The sequence below is a fragment of the Oncorhynchus keta genome, unplaced genomic scaffold, assembly GCF_023373465.1.
Source record: "Oncorhynchus keta strain PuntledgeMale-10-30-2019 unplaced genomic scaffold, Oket_V2 Un_contig_21479_pilon_pilon, whole genome shotgun sequence".
Classification (NCBI taxonomy): domain Eukaryota; kingdom Metazoa; phylum Chordata; class Actinopteri; order Salmoniformes; family Salmonidae; genus Oncorhynchus; species Oncorhynchus keta.
Genome location: NW_026282469.1, coordinates 1 through 23238, shown reverse-complemented (window position 1 = coordinate 23238; position 23238 = coordinate 1). Strand labels below are relative to the sequence as shown.

General features: G+C 52.5%; 3 long non-coding RNA genes across 11 annotated transcripts; 1 reads left to right on the top strand and 2 right to left on the bottom strand.

The window, feature by feature from the left end:
* Window positions 1-1729: 1729 nt before the first annotated feature.
* LOC127921082 (uncharacterized) lies at window positions 1730-3281 on the bottom strand. Its single transcript, XR_008108210.1, has 4 exons — window positions 3043-3281; window positions 2753-2868; window positions 2602-2636; window positions 1730-2024 (listed from the first exon to the last, which is right to left on the bottom strand). It is a non-coding gene; the product is annotated as an uncharacterized LOC127921082 (long non-coding RNA).
* Window positions 3282-8364: 5083 nt separating this feature from the next.
* LOC127921080 (uncharacterized) lies at window positions 8365-9667 on the top strand. 9 transcript variants are annotated; one of them, XR_008108205.1, is made up of 5 exons: window positions 8365-8404; window positions 8499-8592; window positions 8732-8872; window positions 8915-9149; window positions 9244-9667. It is a non-coding gene; the product is annotated as an uncharacterized LOC127921080 (long non-coding RNA). The 9 variants fall into 9 exon arrangements; XR_008108207.1 differs by having other exon boundaries at window positions 8386-8545; window positions 8685-8872; window positions 8915-8961; window positions 9009-9149; XR_008108206.1 differs by having other exon boundaries at window positions 8386-8545; window positions 8685-8825; window positions 8962-9149.
* A 4163-nt stretch (window positions 9668-13830) lies between these two features.
* Window positions 13831-14417, bottom strand: LOC127921083 (uncharacterized). The gene is made up of 3 exons (XR_008108211.1): window positions 14005-14417; window positions 13915-13974; window positions 13831-13884 (listed from the first exon to the last, which is right to left on the bottom strand). It is a non-coding gene; the product is annotated as an uncharacterized LOC127921083 (long non-coding RNA).
* Window positions 14418-23238: the final 8821 nt, after the last annotated feature.

The following is a 23238-nucleotide window of genomic DNA, read 5'->3' as shown; positions in this document are numbered from 1 at the left end:
CTGCTGAGAGAACGAGGGTTCTACTGTATCAACCCTACTGCTGAGAGAACGAGGGTTCTACTGTATCAACCCTACTGCTGAGAGAATGAGGGTTCTACTGTATCAACCCTACTGCTGAGAACGAGGGGTTCTGCTGTATCAACCGCATTGCCGAGAGAATCGAGGGTTCTGTATCAACCCTACTGCTGAGAGAGACGAGGGTTCTACTGTATCAACCTACTGCTGAGATACAGTATGGACCTCAGACACTACTAGACGGGAGCTACAGTATGACATCAGACACTACTAGGCGGGAGCCACAGTATGGACATCAGACACTACTAGACAGGAGCTACAGTATGGACCTCAGACACTACTAGACTGGAGCTACAGTATGGACCTCAGACACTACTAGACTGGAGCTACAGTATGGACATCAGACACTACTAGGCAGGAGCTACAGTATGGACATCGGGTATACTAGGCAGGAGCTACAGGTATGGACATCGGAGCACTATTAGGCAGGGCTACAGTATGGACCTCAGACACTACTAGACAGGAGCTACAGTATGGACATCAGACACTACTAGACTGGAGCTACAGTCTGGACCTCAGACACTACTAGACGGGAGATACAGTATGGACCTCAGACACTACTAGACGGGAGCTACAGTATGGACATCAGACACTACTAGACGGGAGCTACAGTATGGACCTCAGACACTACTAGACGGGAGCTACAGTATGGACATCAGACACTACTAGACTGGAGCTACAGTATGGACCTCAGACACTACTAGACGGGAGCTACAGTATGGACCTCAGACACTACTAGACTGGAGCTACAGTATGGACATCAGACACTACTAGACGGGAGCTACAGTATGGACATCAGACACTACTAGACGGGAGCTACAGTATGGACCTCAGACACTACTAGACGGGAGCTACAGTATGGACCTCAGACACTACTAGACGGGAGCTACAGTATGGACATCAGACACTACTAGACTGGAGCTACAGTATGGACCTCAGACACTACTAGACGGGAGCTACAGTATGGACATCAGACACTACTAGACGGGAGCTACAGTATGGACCTCAGACACTACTAGACGGGGGTGGTGCTCTGCTTCGGCAGGGGAGACGTGACGGCGCTCTGCTTCGGCAGGGGAGACGTGACGGCGCTCTGCTTCGGCAGGGGAGACGTGACGGCGCTCTGCTTCGGTAGGGGAGACGTGACGGCGCTCTGCTTCGGCAGGGGAGACGTGACGGCGCTCTGCTTCGGCAGGGGAGACGTGACGGCGCTCTGCTTCGGTAGGGGAGACGTGACGGCGCTCTGCTTCGGCAGGGGAGACGTGACGGCGCTCTGCTTCGGCAGGGGAGACGTGACGGCGCTCTGCTTCGGTAGGGGAGACGTGACGGCGCTCTGCTTCGGCAGGGGAGACGTGACGGCGCTCTGCTTCGGCAGGGGAGACGTGACGGCGCTCTGCTTCGGCAGGGGAGACGTGACGGCGCTCTGCTTCGGCAGGGGAGACGTGACGGCGCTCTGCTTCGGTAGGGGAGACGTGACGGCGCTCTGCTTCGGTAGGGGAGACGTGACGGCGCTCTGCTTCGGTAGGGGAGACGTGACGGGGGGGTCTGCTTCGGTAGGGGAGACGTGACGGGGGGCGTCTGCTTCGGCACCTACACATTTGCCATGTAGCCTCTACTAAGACTGCTCTTTCTTAGACCTTGTAATCAATTCTCAGTGTTATCTTGGCCAGGCATGTGTTTCTTTCACCAGGACAGTAGTAGTAGTCTTTATCAGATCTTGTATTCTTTATCAGATCTTGTATTCTATTCTCAGTGTTGCCTAGGCCGATATCTACCGTCATGTGCTGTGGAATGGGAGATCCTGTCTCGGATCGTATCCCAGGCTGAGGCTACCAGGGGGTTGGGTTTCAATACGGCAACACTGGAACCTCCTTTCCCAGGCTGAGGCTACCTGGGGGTTGGGTTTCAATACGGCAACACTGGAACCTGCTTTCCCAGGCTGAGGCTACCTGGGGGTTGGGTTTCTATACGGCAACACTGGAACCTGCTTTCCCAGGCTGAGGCTACCTGGGGGTTGGGTTTCAATACGGCAACACTGGAACCTGCTTTCCCAGGCTGAGGCTACCTGGGGGTTGGGTTTCAATACGGCAACACTGGAACCTGCTTTCCCAGGCTGAGGCTACCAGGGGGTTGGGTTTCAATACGGCAACACTGGAACCTCCTTTCCCAGGCTGAGGCTACCTGGGGGTTGGGTTTCAATACGGCAACACTGGAACCTGCTTTCCCAGGCTGAGGCTACCTGGGGGTTGGGTTTCAATACGGCAACACTGGAACCTGCTTTCCCAGGCTGAGGCTACCTGGGGGTTGGGTTTCAATACGGCAACACTGGAACCTCCTTTCCCAGGCTGAGGCTACCAGGGGGTTGGGTTTCACACGGCAACACTGGAACCTGCTTTCCCAGGCTGAGGCTACCTGGGGTTGGGTTTCAATACGGCAACACTGGAACCTGCTTTCCCAGGCTGAGGCTACCAGGGGTTGGGTTTCTATACGGCAACACTGGAACCTGCTTTCCCAGGCTGAGGCTACCAGGGGGTTGGGTTTCTATACGGCAACACTGGAACCTGCTTTCCCAGGCTGAGGCTACCGGGGGGTTGGGTTTCAATACGGCAACACTGGAACCTGCTTTCCCAGGCTGAGGCTACCAGGGGGTTGGGTTTCAATACGGCAACACTGGAACCTGCTTTCCCAGGCTGAGGCTACCTGGGGGTTGGGTTTCAATACGGCAACACTGGAACCTCCTTTCCCAGGCTGAGGCTACCTGGGGGTTGGGTTTCAATACGGCAACACTGGAACCTGCTTTCCCAGGCTGAGGCTACCAAGGGGTTGGGTTTCAATACGGCAACACTGGAACCTGCTTTCCCAGGCTGAGGCTACCTGGGGGTTGGGTTTCTATATGGCAACACTGGAACCTGCTTTCCCAGGCTGAGGCTACCTGGGGGTTGGGTTTCTATACGGCAACACTGGAACCTGCTTTCCCAGGCTGAGGCTACCTGGGGGTTGGGTTTCAATACGGCAACACTGGAACCTGCTTTCCCAGGCTGAGGCTACCTGGGGGTTGGGTTTCAATACGGCAACACTGGAACCTCCTTTCCCAGGCTGAGGCTACCTGGGGGTTGGGTTTCAATACGGCAACACTGGAACCTGCTTTCCCAGGCTGAGGCTACCTGGGGGTTGGGTTTCAATACGGCAACACTGGAACCTGCTTTCCCAGGCTGAGGCTACCAGGGGGTTGGGTTTCAATACGGCAACACTGGAACCTGCTTTCCCAGGCTGAGGCTACCTGGGGGTTGGGTTTCTATACGGCAACACTGGAACCTGCTTTCCCAGGCTGAGGCTACCTGGGGGTTGGGTTTCAATACGGCAACACTGGAACCTGCTTTCCCAGGCTGAGGCTACCAGGGGGTTGGGTTTCAATACGGCAACACTGGAACCTCCTTTCCCAGGCTGAGGCTACCTGGGGTTGGGTTTCAATACGGCAACACTGGAACCTGCTTTCCCAGGCTGAGGCTACCTGGGGTTGGGTTTCAATACGGCAACACTGGAACCTGCTTTCCCAGGCTGAGGCTACCAGGGGTTGGGTTTCAACACGGCAACACTGGAACCTGCTTTCCCAGGCTGAGGCTACCAGGGGTTGGGTTTCAATACGGCAACACTGGAACCTGCTTTCCCAGGCTGAGGCTACCAGGGGGTTGGGTTTCAATACGGCAACACTGGAACCTCCTTTCCCAGGCTGAGGCTACCTGGGGGTTGGGTTTCAATACGGCAACACTGGAACCTGCTTTCCCAGGCTGAGGCTACCTGGGGGTTGGGTTTCTATACGGCAACACTGGAACCTCCTTTCCCAGGCTGAGGCTACCTGGGGGTTGGGTTTCAATACGGCAACACTGGAACCTGCTTTCCCAGGCTGAGGCTACCTGGGGGTTGGGTTTCAATACGGCAACACTGGAACCTCCTTTCCCAGGCTGAGGCTACCTGGGGGTTGGGTTTCAATACGGCAACACTGGAACCTGCTTTCCCAGGCTGAGGCTACCTGGGGGTTGGGTTTCAATACGGCAACACTGGAACCTCCTTTCCCAGGCTGAGGCTACCAGGGGGTTGGGTTTCAATACGGCAACACTGGAACCTGCTTTCCCAGGCTGAGGCTACCAGGGGGTTGGGTTTCAATACGGCAACACTGGAACCTCCTTTCCCAGGCTGAGGCTACCAGGGGGTTGGGTTTCAATACGGCAACACTGGAACCTCCTTTCCCAGGCTGAGGCTACCAGGGGGTTGGGTTTCAATACGGCAACACTGGAACCTCCTTTCCCAGGCTGAGGCTACCTGGGGGTTGGGTTTCTATACGGCAACACTGGAACCTCCTTTCCCAGGCTGAGGCTACCTGGGGGTTGGGTTTCAATACGGCAACACTGGAACCTGCTTTCCCAGGCTGAGGCTACCAGGGGGTTGGGTTTCAATACGGCAACACTGGAACCTCCTTTCCCAGGCTGAGGCTACCTGGGGGTTGGGTTTCAATACGGCAACACTGGAACCTCCTTTCCCAGGCTGAGGCTACCTGGGGGTTGGGTTTCAATACGGCAACACTGGAACCTCCTTTCCCAGGCTGAGGCTACCTGGGGGTTGGGTTTCAATACGGCAACACTGGAACCTGCTTTCCCAGGCTGAGGCTACCTGGGGGTTAAGTTTCAATACGGCAACACTGGAACCCTGCTTTCCCAGGCTGAGGCTACCTGGGGGTTGGGTTTCAAACACGGCAACACTGGAACCTGCTTTCCCAGGCTGAGGCTACCTGGGGGTGGGTCAATACGGCAACACTGGAACCTGCTTTCCCAGGCTGAGGCTACCTGGGGGCGTTGGGTTTCAATACGGCAACACTGGAACCTCCTTTCCCAGGCTGAGGCTACCTGGAGGTTGGGTTTCTATACGGCAACACTGGAAACCTCCTTTCCCAGGCTGAGGCTACCTGGGGGTTGGGTTTCTATACGGCAACACTGGAACCTCCTTTCCCAGGCTGAGGCTACCTGGGGGTTGGGTTTCAATATGGCAACACTGGAACCTCCTTTCCCCAGGCTGAGGCTACCTGGGGGTTGGGTTTCAATACGGCAACACTGGAACCTGCTTTCCCAGGCTGAGGCTACCAGGGGTTGGGTTTCACATACGGCAACACTGGAACCTGCTTTCCCAGGCTGAGGCTACCAGGGGTTGGGTTTCAATATGGCAACACTGAACCTGCTTTCCCAGGCTGAGGCTACCTGGGGGTTGGGTTTATACGGCAACACTGGGAACCTGCTTTCCCAGGCTGAGGCTACCAGGGGTTGGGTTTCTATACGGCAACACTGGAACCGGCTGAGGCTACCAGGGGGTTGGGTTTCTATACGGCAACACTGGAACCTCCTTTCCCAGGCTGAGGCTACCAGGGGTTGGGTTTCAATACGGCAACACTGGAACCTGCTTTCCAGGCTGAGGCTACCAGGGGATTGGGTTTCAATACGGCAAAACTGGAACCTGCTTTCCCAGGCTGAGGCTACCAGGGCGTTGGAGGATGGCGCTTTTGACTTCTCTAACGCTTTTTCACATGTGGTTTAGTTTTCACGTTGCTGGTTGCGGCTGCAGGGGGGTAGACAGGCTGTCAGCCAGCCAGGCGATGAGACAGACAGCCAGGCAGACAGGCCATGAGACAGCCATGCAGACAGGCCGTTACCTCCAGCCAGCCAGGTGGTGAGACAGCCAGCCAGACAGGCCGCCAGCCAGCCAGGCGATGAGACAGACAGACAGCCAGGCAGACAGCCAGGCGGTGAGGGGCTACCACTCCTCCACTTGTACCAACCAGCCTGTTCTATTCCATAATGAACCTCTCCTGTCAGGGGATCATCTGTCGTCAGACCGGCTTGAAAGCCAAATGTGTTCTAAAGCAACACTAACCTAATCCAGGCCCTGCCTGGCGGGGAGCATGTGTCTCTAACAGAGACCTGCTTTGTTCCCCAGCAGCAGCCTGTGGAACATTGTACTTTTCTCCACCCCTTTGCTGCTAAATTTTTTTGCATCTCAGCATGTTTGAGGCTAACCAATCACATGACTAAATAGTAGGACTTCTTCCCGTGTTAGCTGGTCACTGAACTCCATTCAAGTCCAGATTCTCCATGTTGTGAATGTGTTTGTTCTTGTCGGAAGCTGTCCATTGTGGGATGTTCTGGCCTTCCTACTCTGTCTTCTGAAGGGTTCTGTCTGTGCGCTGGCGGAGCTGGGAATGTTTCATCCAAACACAGACATCCTCAGGTTGTATTCATGCACGGCGGGCTTGCAGTGTACAACGGTTTTACTCTGCATGTTTCTGGAGCGACCTGTTGTAAATTCCCGGCTAGAAGTTCTCTGCGAAGGTCAAGGTCATGTTATGGTTGTAATGGAAGGGAGGGGGAGGTGGATAGTAGATGGTAAACAGGACTGGCCTCAGACCACCCTGCATTCTGGATTTAATAGGCTGGCTGTGGCTCGCTGTCTTCAATCACAATAACTCCACTCTGCCCTACCTACCTACCTCCACCATCACACTCTGCCCTACCAGTAGATGGTGTAAACAGGACTGGCCTCAGACCACCCTGCATTCTGATTTAATAGGCTGGCTGTGGCTCGCTGTCTTCAATCACAATAACTCCACTCTACCCTACCTACCTACCTCCACCATCACACTCTGCCCCACCTACCTACCTCCACCATCACACTCTGCCCTACCTACCTACCTACCTACCTCCACCATCACACCTGCCCTACCTACCTACCTACCTACCTCCACCATCACACTCTGCCCTACCTACCTACCTACCTACCTACCTACCTACCTACCTACCTTGTAATGGAAGGGAGGGGAGGTGGATAGTAGATGGTGTAAACAGGACTGGCCCAGACCACCCCATTCTGATTTAACAGGCTGGCTGTGGCTCGCTGTCTTCAATCACAATAACTCCACTCTGCCCTACCTACCTACCTCCACCATCACACTCTGTCCTACCTACCTACCTACCTACCTCCACCATCACACTCTGCCCCTACCTACTCATTCCACCATCACACTCTGCCCTACCTACCTACCTACCTACCTCCACCATCACACTCTGCCCTACCTACCTACCTCCACCATCACACTCTGGCCTGCCCTACCTCTGCCTACCTACCTCCACCATCACACTCTGCCCTACCTACCTACCTACCTACCTCCACCATCACACTCTGCCCTACCTACCTACCTACCTACCTCGCACCCTCCACCATCACACCTGCCTGCCTACCTACCTACCTACCTCCACCATCACACTCTGCCCTACCTGCCTGCCTACCTACCTCCACCGTCACACTCTGCCCTACCTGCCTGCCTACCTACCCACCATCACACCTGCCTGCACCCACCTACCCTACCTCCACCATCACACTCTACCCCACCTACCTACCTCCACCATCACACTCTGCCCTGCTTACCTACCTACCTACCTCCACCATCACACCTCTACCCCACCTACCTACCTACCTACCTCCACCATCACACTCTGCCCTACCTACCTACCTACCTCCACCATCACACTGCCTGCCTGCTCACCTACCTACCTACCTACCTCCACCATCACACTCTGCCCTACCTACCTACCTACCTACCTCCACCATCACACTCTACCCTACCTTACCTACCTACCTACCTCCACCATCACACTCTGCCCTACCTACCTACCTGCCTCCACCATCACACTCTGCCCTACCTACCTACCTACCTACCTCCACCATCACACCTGCCCTGCCTGCCTACCTCCACCATCACACTCTGCCCTACCTACCTACCTACCACTGTATCCTCCACCATCACACTCTGCCTGCCCTACCTACCTACTACCTGCCTCCACCATCACACTCTGCCCTACCTACCTACCTGCCTGCCTTCACCATCACACCTGCCCTACCTACCTGCCTGACCTACCTCCACCATCACACTCTGTCCTACCTACCTACCTACCTACCTACCTACCTACCACTACCTACCTTACCTACCTACCTCCACCATCACACTCTGCCCTACCTACCTACCTCCACCATCACACTCTGCCCTACCCCTACCTACCTACCTCCACCATCACACTCTGCCCTTACCTACCTACCTACCTACCTCCACCATCACACTCTGCTCCTACCTACCTACCTCCACCATCACACTCTGCCCTACTGGTCTGCAGATGTTGGAGTCCATAATGTTTGATCAGTGGTTAGGCTATCAGCTGTGGTGTCTGCAGCAGTCTGGTTGTCAGGTAGTCAGCAGTATTAGTGGTCTGGTCTGCAACAGGCTGGTTGTCAGGTAGTCAGCAGTATTAGTGGTCTGGTCTGCAGCAGGCTGGTTGTCAGGTAGTCAGCAGTATGAGTGGTCTGGTCTGCAGCAGGCTGGTTGTCAGGTAGTCAGCAGTATGAGTGGTCTGGTCTGCAACAGGCTGGTTGTCAGGTAGTCAGCAGTATGAGTGGTCTGGTCTGCAACAGGCTGGTTGTCAGGTAGTCAGCAGTATGAGTGGTCTGGTCTGCAGCAGGCTGGTTGTCAGGTAGTCAGCAGTATGAGTGGTCTGGGTCAACAGGCTGGTTGTCAGGTAGTCAGCAGTATGAGTGGTCTGGTCTGCAGCAGGCTGGTTGTCAGGTAGTCAGCAGTATTAGTGGTCTGGTCTGCAACAGGCTGGTTGTCAGGTAGTCAGCAGTATTAGTGGTCTGGTCTGCAACAGGCTGGTTGTCAGGTAGTCAGCAGTATGAGTGGTCTGGTCTGCAACAGGCTGGTTGTCAGGTAGTCAGCAGTATGAGTGGTCTGCAACAGGCTGGTTGTCAGGTAGTCAGCAGTATGAGTGGTCTGGTCTGCAACAGGCTGGTTGTCAGGTAGTCAGCAGTATTAGTGGTCTGGTCTGCAACAGGCTGGTTGTCAGGTAGTCAGCAGTATGAGTGGTCTGGTCTGCAACAGGCTGGTTGTCAGGTAGTCAGCAGTATGAGTGGTCTGGTCTGCAACAGGCTGGTTGTCAGGTAGTCAGCAGTATGAGTGGTCTGGTCTGCAACAGGCTGGTTGTCAGGTAGTCAGCAGTATTAGTGGTCTGGTCTGCAACAGGCTGGTTGTCAGGTAGTCAGCAGTATGAGTGGTCTGGTCTGCAGCAGGCTGGTTGTCAGGTAGTCAGCAGTATGAGTGGTCTGGTCTGCAACAGGCTGGTTGTCAGGTAGTCAGCAGTATGAGTGGTCTGGTCTGCAACAGGCTGGTTGTCAGGTAGTCAGCAGTATGAGTGGTCTGGTCTGCAACAGGCTGGTTGTCAGGTAGTCAGCAGTATGAGTGGTCTGGTCTGCAACAGGCTGGTTGTCAGGTAGTCAGCAGTATGAGTGGTCTGGTCTGCAACAGGCTGGTTGTCAGGTAGTCAGCAGTATGAGTGGTCTGGTCTGCAACAGGCTGGTTGTCAGGTAGTCAGCAGTATGAGTGGTCTGGTCTGCAAAATCAAATCAAATCAAATTTATTTATATAGCCCTTCGTACATCAGCTGATATCTCAAAGTGCTGTACAAAAACCCAGCCTAAAACCCCAAACAGCAAACAATGCAGGTGTAAAAGTACGGTGGCTAGGAAAAAACTCCCTAGAAAGGCCAAAACTTAGGAAGAAACCTAGAGAGGAACCGGGCTATGTGGGGTGGCTAGTCCTCTTTCTGGCTGTGCCGGGCAGAGATTATAACAGAACATGACCAAGATGTTCAAATGTTCATAAATGACCAGCATGGTCGAATAATAATAAGGCAGAACAGTTGAAACTGAGCAGCAGCACAGTCAGGTGGACTGGGGACAGCAAGGAGCCATCATGTCAGGTAGTCCTGGGGCACGGTCCTAGGGCTCAGTCCTCCGAGAGAGAGAAAGAAAGAGAGAATTAGAGAGAGTATGTGGGGTGGCCAGTCCCTCTTCTGGCTGTGCCTAGTGGAGATTATAACAGAACGTGCCAAGATGTTCAAATGTTCATAAATGACCAGCATGGTTGAATAATAGGCAGAACAGTTGAAACTGGAGCAGCAGCATGGCCAGGTGGACTGGGGACAGCAAGGAGTCATCATGTCAGGTAGTCCTGGGCATGGTCCTAGGGCTCAGGTCCTCCGAGAGAGAAAAGAAAGAGAGAAGGAGAGAATTAGAGAACGCACACTTAGATTCACACAGGACACCGAATAGACAGGAGAAGTACTCCAGACATAACAAACTGACCCTAGCCCCCGACACATAAACTACTGCAGCATAAATACTGGAGGCTGAGACAGGAGGTCAGGAGATCACTGTGGCCCCATCCGAGGACCCCCGGACAGGGCCAAACAGGAAGGATATAACCCCACCCACTTTACAAAGCACAGCCCCCCACACCACCAGAGGGATATCTTCAACCACCAACAGGCTGGTTGTCAGGTAGTCAGCAGTATGAGTGGTCTGCAACAGGCTGGTTGTCAGGTAGTCAGCAGTATGAGTGGTCTGGTCTGCAACAGGCTGGTTTGTCAGGTAGTCAGCAGTATTAGTGGTCTGGTCTGCAACAGGCTGGTTGTCAGGTAGTCAGCAGTATGAGGTCTGGTCTGCAACAGGCTGGTTGTTAGGTAGTCAGCAGTATTAGTGGTCTGGTCTGCAACAGGCTGGTTGTCAGGTAGTCAGCAGTATGAGTGGTCTGGTCTGCAACAGGCTGGGTTGTCAGGTAGTCAGCAGTATGAGTGGTCTGGTCTGCAGCAGGCTGGTTTTCAGGTAGTCGGCAGTATTAGTGGTCTGGTCTGCAGCAGGCTGGTTGTCAGGCAGTCAGCAGTATGAGTTGTCTGGCTGTAGTAAGGGCAGGGAGGCCAGGCGGGCAGGGAAGCTGTAGGCGGGCAGGGAGGCTGTAGGGGGCAGGAGGGAGGCTGTAGGCGGGGCAGGAGGGAGGCTGTAGGCGGCAGGGAGGGAGGCTGTAGGCGGGCAGGAGGGAGGCTGTGGCGAGCAGGGAGGAGGCTGTAGGTGGCGGGCAGGGAGGCTGTAGGCGGGCAGGAGGGAGGCTGTAGGCGGGCAGGAGGCTGTAGGGAGGCTGTAGGCGGGCAGGGAGGCTGTAGGCGGGCAGGGAGGGAGGCTGTAGGGCGGGCAGGAGGCTGCAGGGAGGCTGTAGGCGGGCAGGAGGCTGTAGGGCGGCAGGGGAGGCTGTAGGCGGGCAGCGGTTAGTCAGGCTGATTGAGGTAGTATGTACATGTAGATATGGTTCATGTGACTGCAGATGAACAGAGAGTAGCAGCAGTGTAGAAGAATACATGGCGACATTAGAGACACAGATGGCTGCGGAAAAAACAAATATTGTCATTTAATTTTTCTGTCCAGATCTATTTCACTGTATTTTCTTGATGAGATTCTTCTCTCTGGTCTATAATTGGAGAGCAGTTCAGAGCCAGATACCCAACGAGCTGCTACTGAGAGAGAAACCAATCGCTTTGTTTCCTCGGGGTGATTCGCTTATCATTTGTATTCTGAACATGGACACCAGTAACCCGCATCGCTGCCTAGTTACCACTTCCTCCTACATAGTAACCGTCTCACTGAGGGAGGATGGACATGGTGGTCTTAGTAACCGGCTCACTGGGAGGGAGGATGGACATGGTTGTCTTAGTAACCGGCTCACTGCAGGGGAGGATGGACATGGTTGTCTTAGTAACCGGCTCACTGAGGGAGGATGGACATGGTTGTCTTAGTAACCGGCTCACTGAGGAGGATGGACATGGTGGTCTTAGTAACCGCTCACTGAGGAGGATGGACATGGTTGTCTTAGTAACCGGCTCACTGAGGGAGGATGGACATGGTGGTCGTAGTAACCGTCTCACTGAGGGAGGATGGACATGGTGGTCATAGTAACCGGCTCACTGGGGGAGGATGGACATGGTTGTCTTAGTAACCGGCTCACTGAGGGGAGGATGGACATGGTTGTCTTAGTAACCGGCTCACTGAGGAGGATGGACATGGTGGTCTTAGTGATGGACATGGTGGTCGTAGTAACCGTCTCCACTGAGGGAGGATGGACATGGTGGTCATAGTAACCGTCTCACTGAGGGAGGATGGACATGGTGGTCATAGTAACCGGCTCACTGAGGGAGGATGGACATGGTAGTCTTAGTAACCGGCTCACTGAGGAGGATGGACATGGTTGTCTTAGTAACCATCTCACTGAGGGAGGATGGACATGGTTATCTTAGTAACCGTCTCACTGAGGGAGGATGGACATGGTGGTCATAGTAACCGTCTCACTGAGGGAGGATGGACATAATATATGCCATTTAGCTGACGCTTTTATCCAAAGCGACTTACAGTCATGTGTGCATACATTCTACGTATGGGTGGTCCCGGGAATCGAACCCACTACCCTGGCGTTACAAGCGCCATGCTCTACCAACTGAGCCACAGAAGGACCATGGTGGTCTTAGTAACCGTCTCACTGAGGGAGGATGGACATGGTGGTCTTAGTAACCGTCTCACTGAGGGAGGATGGACATGGTGCTCTTAGTAACCGTCTCACTGAGGGAGGATGGACGTGGCTCCAGGGCTTCAGCTGGGAATGACGTGGCGCCAGAGGTTGAGCTGTATTCAACAGAATCCTCCAGGTTCTCACAGGGATTTCTATGGGATCTCCGTTTTCCTCGTGTTCCCAAAATTCTGCTGCAAAAAGTACGTAGACCTGAGAGCTGCACGCGACCCTCGGTCAGATCCGTTGTGTTGACTGGGGCCTTTATATACTGAACAACAGGAAACGACCCTCGGTCAGATCCGTTGTGTTGACTGGGGCCTTTATATACTGAACAACAGGAAACGACCCTCGGTCAGATCTGTTGTGTTGACTTGAAGCCTTTATTGTTCAATACACCCACCTCCGGGCGGGCCAGTTCAATACACCCACCTCCGGGTGGGCCAGTTCAATACACCCCACCTCCCGGGTGGGCCAGTTCAATACACTCCACCTCAGGGTGGGCCAGTTCAATACACTCCACCTCCGGGTGGGCCAGTTCAATACACTCCACCTCCGGGTGGGCCAGTTCAATACACTCCACCTCCGGGTGGGCCAGTTCAATACACTCCACCTCCGGGTGGGCCAGTTCAATACACTCCACCTCCGGGTGGGCCAGTTCAATACACTCCACCTCCGGGTGGGCCAGTTCAATACACTCCACCTCCGGGTGGGCCAGTTCAATACACTCCACCTCCGGGCGGGCCAGTTCAATACGCTCCACCTCCGGGTGGGCCAGTTCAATACGCTCCACCTCCCGGGCGGGCCAGTTCAATGCGCTCCACCTCCCGGGCGGGTCAGTTCAATGAGCTCCACCTCCGGCGGGCCAGTTCAATACGCTCCACCTCCGGGCGGGCCAGTTCAATGCGCTCCACCTCCGGGCGGGTCAGTTCAATGAGCTCCACCTCCGGGTGGGCCAGTTCAGCCACACTCCACCTCCGGGTGGGCCAGTTCAATACACTCCACCTCCGGGTGGCCAGTTCAATACACTCCACCTCCGGGCGGGCCAGTTCAATATGTTCCACCTCCCGGGCGGGTCAGTTCAATATGCTCCACCTCCGGGTGGGCCAGTTCAATACACTCCACCTCCGGGTGGGCCAGTTCAATACACTCCACCTCCGGGCGGGCCAGTTCAATATGTTCCACCTCCGGGCGGGTCAGTTCAATATGCTCCACCTCCGGGCGGGCCAGTTCAATATGTTCCACTCCGGGCGGGTCAGTTCAATATGTTCCACCTCCGGGCGGGCCAGTTCAATAAGCTCCACCTCCGGGCGGGCCAGTTCAATACGCTCCACCTCCGGGCGGGCCAGTTCAATATGCTCCACCTCCGGGCGGGCCAGTTCAATACGCTCCACCTCCGGGCGGGCCAGTTCAATACGCTCCACCTCCGGGCGGGTCAGTTCAATACGCTCCACCTCCGGGCGGGCCAGTTCAATACGCTCCACCTCCGGGCGGGCCAGTTCAATACGCTCCACCTCCGGGCGGGCCAGTTCAATACGCTCCACCTCCGGGCGGGCCAGTTCAATATGCTCCACCTCCGGGCGGGCCAGTCCTCACTGGAGAAGTGCTGTATAATCAGAATCTCTATTTATGACTGCATTTTAACGACCCAGTGTGTTTGATGTGGTGTGTCTACTGTTGACCAGAGCCCTATTCCCTATATAGAACACTACTGTTGACCAGAGCCCTATTCCCTATATAGAACACTACTGTTGACCAGAGCACTATTCCCTATATAGAACACTACTGTTGACCAGAGCCCTATTCAGAACACTACTGTTGACCAGAGCCCTATTCCCTATATAGAACACTACTGTTGACCAGAGCCCTATTCCCTATATAGAACACTACTGTTGACCAGAGCCATTCCCTATATAGAACACTACTGTTGACCAGAGCCCTATTCCCTATATAGAACACTACTGTTGACCAGAGCCCTATTCCTATATAGAACACTACTGTTGACCAGAGCCCTATTCCCTATGTAGAACACTACTGTTGACCAGAGCCCTATTCCCTATAGAACACTACTGTGACCAGAGCACTATTCCCTATATAGAACACTACTGTTGACCAGAGCCCTATTCCCTATATAGAACACTACTGTTGACCAGAGCCCTGTTCCCTATATAGAACACTACTGTGACCAGAGCCCTATTCCCTATATAGAACACTACTGTTGACCAGAGCCCTATTCCTATATAGAACACTACTGTTGACCAGAGCACTATTCTATATAGAACACTACTATTGACCAGAGCCCTATTCCCTATATAGAACACTACTGTTGACCAGAGCCCTATTCCCTATATAGAACACTACTGTGACCAGAGCCCTATTCCCTATATAGAACACTACTGTTGACCAGAGCCCTATTCCCTATATAGAACACTACTGTTAACCAGAGCCCTATTCCCTATATAGTACTAATGTTGACCAGAGCCCTATTCCCTATATAGAACACTACTGTTGACCAGAGCCCTATTCCCTATATAGAACACTACTGTTGACCAGAGCCCTATTCCCTATATAGAACACTACTGTTGACCAGAGCCCTATTCCCTATATAGAACACTACTGTTGACCAGAGCCCTATTCCTATATAGAACACTACTGTTGACCAGAGCCCTATTCCCTATATAGAACACTACTGTTGACCAGAGCCCTATTCCCTATATAGAACACTACTGTTGACCAGAGCACTGTTCCCTATATAGAACACTACTGTTGACCAGAGCCCTATTCCCTATATAGAACACTACTGTTGACCAGAGCCCTGTTCCCTATATAGAACACTACTGTTGACCAGAGCCCTATTCCCTATATAGAACACTACTGTTGACCAGAGCCCTATTCCCTATAGTACACTACTGTTGACCAGAGCACTATTCCCTATGAACACTACTGTTGACCAGAGCCCTATTCCTATATAGAACACTACTGTTGACCAGAGCCCTATTCCCTATATAGAACACTACTGTTGACAGAGCACTATTCCCTGTATAGTGACCAGAGCCCTATTCCCTATATAGAACACTACTGTCACTGAGTCAGACCCTATTCCCTATATAGAACACTACTGGACCCAGTCTGTCTGGTTTCCCTGCTACTGTTGAGACCCTACACTACTGTTGACCAGGGCCCTATTCCCTATAGAACACTACTGTTGACCAGAGCCTATTCCCTATATAGAACACTACTGTTGACCCAGAGCCCTATTCTTCTAGAACACTACTGTTGACCAGAGCCCTATTCCCTATATAGAACACTACTGTTGACCAGTATTCCTATATAGAGCACTACTGTTGACCAGAGCCCTGTTCCTATACAGTTGACCAGAGCCCCTGTTCCCTATATAGAGCACTACTGTTGACCCCTATTCCTGTATAGAACACTACTGTTGAACAGAGCCCTATTCCCTATATAGAGCACTACTGTTGAGAGCCCTATTCCCTATATAGAACACTACTGTTGACCCAGAGCCCATAGGGAATATATGTGTTTTTGTGAGAGAGACATGTCTGTAACCAGAGTCCACTGCTGCCAGGGTAATCATTCTGTGAGACTGTGTTGTCATTTTATTTCTTCAGCCTGGTGAACCAGGACTATCACTGAAGTCCATATCACTGCAATTAACAGCAGTAATGTGTGGAACCTATAAACACTGTAGAATCCCATTAGTATTAGAGGGTCAGGGAGGAACTACTCTGTTTGTCTATCAAATACCACAAGGATTTCAGAGCTACTCGTCAACAGGTCCTGTCTGTCTACTGCTACAGACCACTCTGTCAGGGTGTAACCAGACACAGGGTGGAATCCCCAGTCACTGAGTCAACAGCCAGTCATCTGGCCCTGTCTGTCTACTGCTGCAGACCACTCTGTCAGGGTCCTGTATCCAGACACAGGGTGGAATCCCCAGTCACTGAGTCAACAGCCAGTCATCTGGCCCTGTCTGTCTACTGCTACAGACCACTCTGTCAGGGTCCTGTAACCAGACACAGGGTGGAATCCCCAGTCACTGAGTCACAACCAGTCATCTGGCCCTGTCTGTCTACTGCTACAGACCACTCTGTCAGGGTCCTGTATCCAGACACAGGGTGGAATCCCCAGTCACTGAGTCAACAGCCAGTCATCTGGCCCTGTCTGTCTACTGCTACAGACCACTCTGTCAGGGTCCTGTATCCAGACACAGGGGGAATCCCCAGTCACTGAGTCAACAGCCAGTCATCTGGCCCTGTCTGTCTACTGCAGACCACTCTGTCAGGGTCCTGTAACCAGACACAGGGTGGAATCCCCAGTCACTGAGTCAACAGCCAGTCATCTGGCCCTGTCTGTCTACTGTCTGTCAGGTCCTGTAACCAGACACAGGGTGGAATCCCCAGTCACTGAGTCAACAGCCAGTCATCTGGCCCTGTCTGTCACTGCTACAGACCACTCTGTCCCTGTAACCAGACACAGGGGTGGAATCCCCAGTCACTGAGTCACCAGGCCTTGTCTGGCTACAGACCACTCTGTCAGGGTCCTGTAACCAGACACAGGGTGGAATCCCCAGTCACTGAGTCAACAGCCAGTCATCTGGCCCTGTCTGTCTACTGCTACAGACCACTCTGTCAGGGTCCTGTATCCAGACACAGGGTGGAATCAGCCCAGTCATCTGGCCCTGTCTGTCTACTGCTCAGACCACTCTGAGTCCTGTAACCAGCACAGGGTGGAATCCCCAGTCACTGAGTCACCAGGCCTTGTCTGTCTACTGCTACAGACCACTCTGTCAGGGTCCGTATCCAGACACAGGGTGGAATCCCCAGTCACTGAGTCAACAGCCAGTCATCTGGCCCTGTCTGTCTACTGCTACAGACCACTCTGTCAGGGTCCTGTATCCAGACACAGGGTGGAATCCCCAGTCACTGAGTCAACAGCCAGTCATCTGGCCCTGTCCTGACCACTCTGTCAGGGTATCCAGACACAGGGTGGAATCCCCAGTCACTGAGTCAACAGCCAGTCATCTGGCCCTGTCTGTCTACTGCTACAGACCACTCTGTCAGGGTCCCTGTATCCCAGGGTGGAATCCCCAGTCACTGAGTCAACAGCCAGTCATCTGGCCCTGTCTGTCTACTGCTACAGACCACTCTGTCAGGGTCCTGTATCCAGACACAGGGGAATCCCCAGTCACTGAGTCAACAGCCAGTCATCTGGCCCTGTCTGTCTACTGCTACAGACCACTCTGTCAGGGTCCTGTATCCAGACACAGGGTGGAATCCCCAGTCACTGAGTCAACAGCCAGTCATCTGGCCCTGTCCTGTGGGGAGGGGAAGGAGGGTGGTCCTGTGGGGAGGGAAGGAGGGTGGTCCTGTGGGGAGGGAGGAGGGTGGTCCTGTGGGGAGGGAGGGAGGTGGTCCTGTGGGGGAGGGAGGGAGGGTGGTCCTGTGGGGAGGGAGGGAGGGTGGGTGGTCCTGTGGGGAGGGAGGGAGGGTGGGGTGGTCCTGTGGGGAGGGAGGGTGGGTGGTCCTGTGGGGGAGGGGAAGGGTGGGTGGTCCTGTGGGGAGGGAAGGAGGGTGGTCCTGTGGGGAGGGAAGGAGGGTGGTCCTGTGGGGGAGGGAAGGAGGGTGGTCCTGTGGGGGAGGGAAGGAGGGTGGTCCTGTGGGGAGGGGAAGGAGGGTGGTCCTGTGGGGAGGGAAGGAGGGTGGTCCTGTGGGGAGGGGGGAGGGTGGTCCTGTGGGGAGGGGAGGAGGGTGGTCCTGTGGGGAGGGAAGGAGGGTGGTCCTGTGGGGAGGGAAGGAGGGTGGTCCTGTGGGGAGGAAGGAGGGTGGTCCTGTGGGGAGGGAGGGCGGTCCTGTGGGGAGGGAAGGAGGGAGGTCCTGTGGGGAGGGAAGGAGGGTGGTCCTGTGGGGGAGGGGGGGGCGGTCCTGTGGGGAGGGAAGGAGGGAGGTCCTGTGGGGAGGGAGGGCGGTCCTGTGGGGAGGGAAGGAGGGAGGTCCTGTGGGGAGGAAGGAGGGTGGTCCTGTGGGGAGGGAGGGCGGTCCTGTGGCGTTTGTTTCCTGTCTGTCTGGGAGCTGGGAGTGCAGCTCACCTGGCTGTGATGTAGGAACCCTTGTAGTGGTGCAGCCTGGATGCAGTTCAGTCAAACTCAATACATCAGATTAATTCTGTCTTGAATGGCTAACTCATCCCTATATAGTGCACTACTTATAACTGGGCCCCCATCCCCCAAAATAGGGAGTGGGTGCTATTTGGGAAACAAGAGGTCTTTCAACAGGGCTTACTGCAGGTTTCATGTTAACCAACACAATGTGGTCTGTAGAGCTGTGTTCTGGGGGGTCATAGTAACAGATATTAAGATATTATTCATGTTAACCAACACAATGTGGTCTGTAGAGCTGTGTTCTGGGGGGTCATAGTAACAGATATTATTCATGTTAACCAACACAATGTGGTCTGTAGAGCTGTGTTCTGGGGGGGTCATAGTAACAGATATTATTCATGTTAACCAACACAATGTGTTCTGTAGAGCTGTGTTCTGGGGGGTCATAGTAACAGATATTATTCATGTTAACCAACACAATGTGGTCTGTAGAGCTGTGTTCTGGGGGTCATAGTAACAGATATTATTCATGTTAACCAACACAATGTGGTCTGTAGAGCTGTGTTCTGGGGGGGGTCATAGTAACAGATATTATTCATGTTAACCAACACAATGTGGTCTGTAGAGCTGTGTTCTGGGGGGTCATAGTAACAGATATTATTCATGTTAACCAACACAATGTGGTCTGTAGAGCTGTGTTCTGGGGGGTCATAGTAACAGATATTATTCATGTTAACCAACACAATGTGGTCTGTAGAGCTGTGTTCTGGGGGTCATAGTAACAGATATTATTCATGTTAACCAACACAATGTGGTCTAGAGCTGTGTTCTGGGGGGCATAGTAACAGATATTATTCATGTTAACCAACACACAATGTGGTCTGTAGAGCTGTGTTCTGGGGGGTCATAGTAACAGATATTATTCATGTTAACCAACACAATGTGGTCTGTAGAGCTGTGTTCTGGGGGTCATAGTAATAGATATTATTCATGTTAACCAACACAATGTGGTCTGTAGAGCTGTGTTCTGGGGGTCATAGTAACAGATATTATTCATGTTAACCAACACAATGTGGTTCAGAGCTGTGTTCTGGGGGGGTCATAGTAACAGATATTATTATTCATGTTAAACCAACACAATGTGGTCTGTAGAGCTGTGTTCTGGGGGTCATAGTAACAGATATTATTCATGTTAACCAACACAATGTGGTCTGTAGAGCTGTGTTCTGGGGGGTCGCGTAACGATATTATTCATGTTAACCAACACAATGTGGTCTGTAGAGCTGTGTTCTGGGGGTCATAGTAACAGATATTATTCATGTTAACCAACACAATGTGGTCTGTAGAGCTGTGTTCTGGGGGGTCATAGTAACAGATATTATTCATGTTAATCCAACACAATGTGGTCTGTAGAGCTGTGTTCTGGGGGGGTCATAGTAACAGATATTATTCATGTTAACCAACACAATGTGGTCTGTAGAGCTGTGTCTGGGGGGTCATAGTAACAGATATTATTCATGTTAACCAACACAATGTGGTCTGTAGAGCTGTGTTCTGGGGGGGTCATAGTAACAGATATTATTCATGTTAACCAACACAATGTGGTCTGTAGAGCTGTGTTCTGGGGGGTCATAGTAACAGATATTATTCATGTTAACCAACACAATGTGGTCTGTAGAGCTGTGTTCTGGGGGAGGTCATATAACAGATATTATTCATTTTAACCAACACAATGTGTTCTGTAGAGCTGTGTTCTGGGGGTCATAGTAACAGAGATATTATTCATGTTAACCAACACAATGTGGTCTGTAGAGCTGTGCTCTGGGGGTCATAGTAACAGATATTATTCATGTTAACCAACACAATGTGGTCTGTAGAGCTGTGTTCTGGGGGTCATAGTAACAGATATTATTCATGTTAACCAACACAATGTGGTCTGTAGAGCTGTGTTCTGGGGGGGGTCATAGTAACAGATATTATTCATGTTAACCAACACAATGTGGTCTGTAGAGCTGTGTTCTGGGGGTCATAGTAACAGATATTATTCATGTTAACCATCACAATGTGGTCTGTAGAGCTGTGTTCTGGGGGGTCATAGTAAATAGATATTATTCATGTTAACCAACACAATGTGGTCTGTAGAGCTGTGTTCTGGGGGCCTTATAACAGATGTTATTCATGTTATTCAACACAATGTGGTCTGTAGAGCTGTGTTCTGGGGGGCCTATAGTAACAGATATTATTCATGTTAACCAACACAATGTGGTCTGTAGAGCTGTGTTCTGGGGGGTCATAGTAACAGATATTATTCATGTTAACCAACACAATGTGGTCTGTAGAGTTGTGTTCTGGGGGGTCATAGTAACAGATATTATTCATGTTAACCAACACAATGTGGTCTGTAGAGCTGTGTTCTGGGGTCATAGTAACAGATATTATTCATGTTAACCAACACAATGTGGTCTGTAGAGCTGTGTTCTGGGGCCAAGTAACAGATATTATTCATGTGAACCAACACAACGTGGTCTGGGGGGGAGCAGAGAGAAGGTAATGAAGAGAGAAGCTCTGACATTAAGGTAATACAGTCTGCTTTAATCAGCTGAGGGGGTCAGCTCTCATCTCTCTACGGTGTCACATTGATGTCTTTACTAAGGAGAGAGAAGCTCTGACATTAAGGTAATACAGTCTGCTTTAATCAGCTGGGGGGGTCAGCTCTTATCTCTAAGGTGTCACATTGATGTCTTTATTAATGTCCTCTATTTGGAAATCCCTCTAGTCTCTCTCACTGTCTCTTTCGGGCTTTCTTTCTCGGTCTGCCTCGGTCTGTCGGTCTTTCCCTCCATTTCCCTCTCCTCCTCTTTCCCTCCATTACCCTCTCCTCCTCTTTCCCTCCATTACCCTCCCCTCTTTCTCTCCATTACCCTCTCCTCCTCTTTCTCTCCATTACCCTCTCCTCCTCTTTCTCTCCATTACCCTCTCCCCTCTTTCCCTCCATTACCCTCTCAGCCTCTTTCCCTCCATTACCCTCTCATCCTCTTTCCCTCCATTACCCTCTCATCCTCTTTCTCTCCATTACCCTCTCATCCTCTTTCCCTCCATTACCCTCCCCTCTTTCTCTCCATTACCCTCTCCTCCTCTTTCTCTCCATTACCCTCTCCTCCTCTTTCCCTCCATTACCCTCCCCTCCTTTCTCTCCATTACCCTCTCCTCCTCTTTCTCTCCATTACCCTCTCCTCCTCTTTCTCTCCATTACCCTCTCCCCTCTTTCCCTCCATTACCCTCTCAGCCTCTTTCCCTCCATTACCCTCTCATCCTCTTTCCCTCCATTACCCTCTCATCCTCTTTCTCTCCATTACCCTCTCATCCTCTTTCCCTCCATTACCCTCCCCTCTTTCTCTCCATTACCCTCTCCTCCTCTTTCTCTCCATTACCCTCTCCTCCTCTTTCCCTCCATTACCCTCCCCTCTTTCTCTCCATTACCCTCTCCTCCTCTTTCTCTCCATTACCCTCTCCTCCTCTTTCTCTCCATTACCCTCTCCCCTCTTTCCCTCCATTACCCTCTCATCCTCTTTCTCTCCATTACCCTTGCCTCCTCTTTCTCTCCATTACCCTCTCATCCTCTTTCTCTCCATTACCCTTGCCTCCTCTTTCTCTCCATTACCCTCTCCTCCTCTTTCCCTCCATTACCCTCCCCTCTTTCTCTCCATTACCCTCTCCTCCTCTTTCTCTCCATTACCCTCTCCTCCTCTTTCCCTCCATTACCCTCCCCTCTTTCTCTCCATTACCCTCTCCTCCTCTTTCTCTCCATTACCCTCTCCTCCTCTTTCTCTCCATTACCCTCTCCCCTCTTTCCCTCCATTACCCTCTCAGCCTCTTTCCCTCCATTACCCTCTCATCCTCTTTCCCTCCATTACCCTCTCATCCTCTTTCTCTCCATTACCCTCTCATCCTCTTTCCCTCCATTACCCTCCCCTCTTTCTCTCCATTACCCTCTCCTCCTCTTTCTCTCCATTACCCTCTCCTCCTCTTTCCCTCCATTACCCTCCCCTCTTTCTCTCCATTACCCTCTCCTCCTCTTTCTCTCCATTACCCTCTCCTCCTCTTTCTCTCCATTACCCTCTCCCCTCTTTCCCTCCATTACCCTCTCATCCTCTTTCTCTCCATTACCCTTGCCTCCTCTTTCTCTCCATTACCCTCTCATCCTCTTTCTCTCCATTACCCTTGCCTCCTCTTTCTCTCCATTACCCTCTCCTCCTCTTTCTCTCCATTACCCTCTCCTACTCTTTCCCTCCATTACCCTCTCCTCCTCTTTCTCTCCATTACCCTTGACTCCTCTTTCTCTCCATTACCCTTGACTCCTCTTTCTCTCCATTACCCTCTCCTCTTTCTCTCCATTACCCTCTCCTACTCTTTCCCTCCATTACCCTCTCCTCCTCTTTCTCTCCATTACCCTCTCCTCCTCTTTCCCTCCATTACCCTCTCCTCCCCTTTCTCTCCATTACCCTCTCCTCATCTTTCCCTCCATTACCCTCTCCTCCTCTTTCCCTCCATTACCAGACGGTGTCGGTTG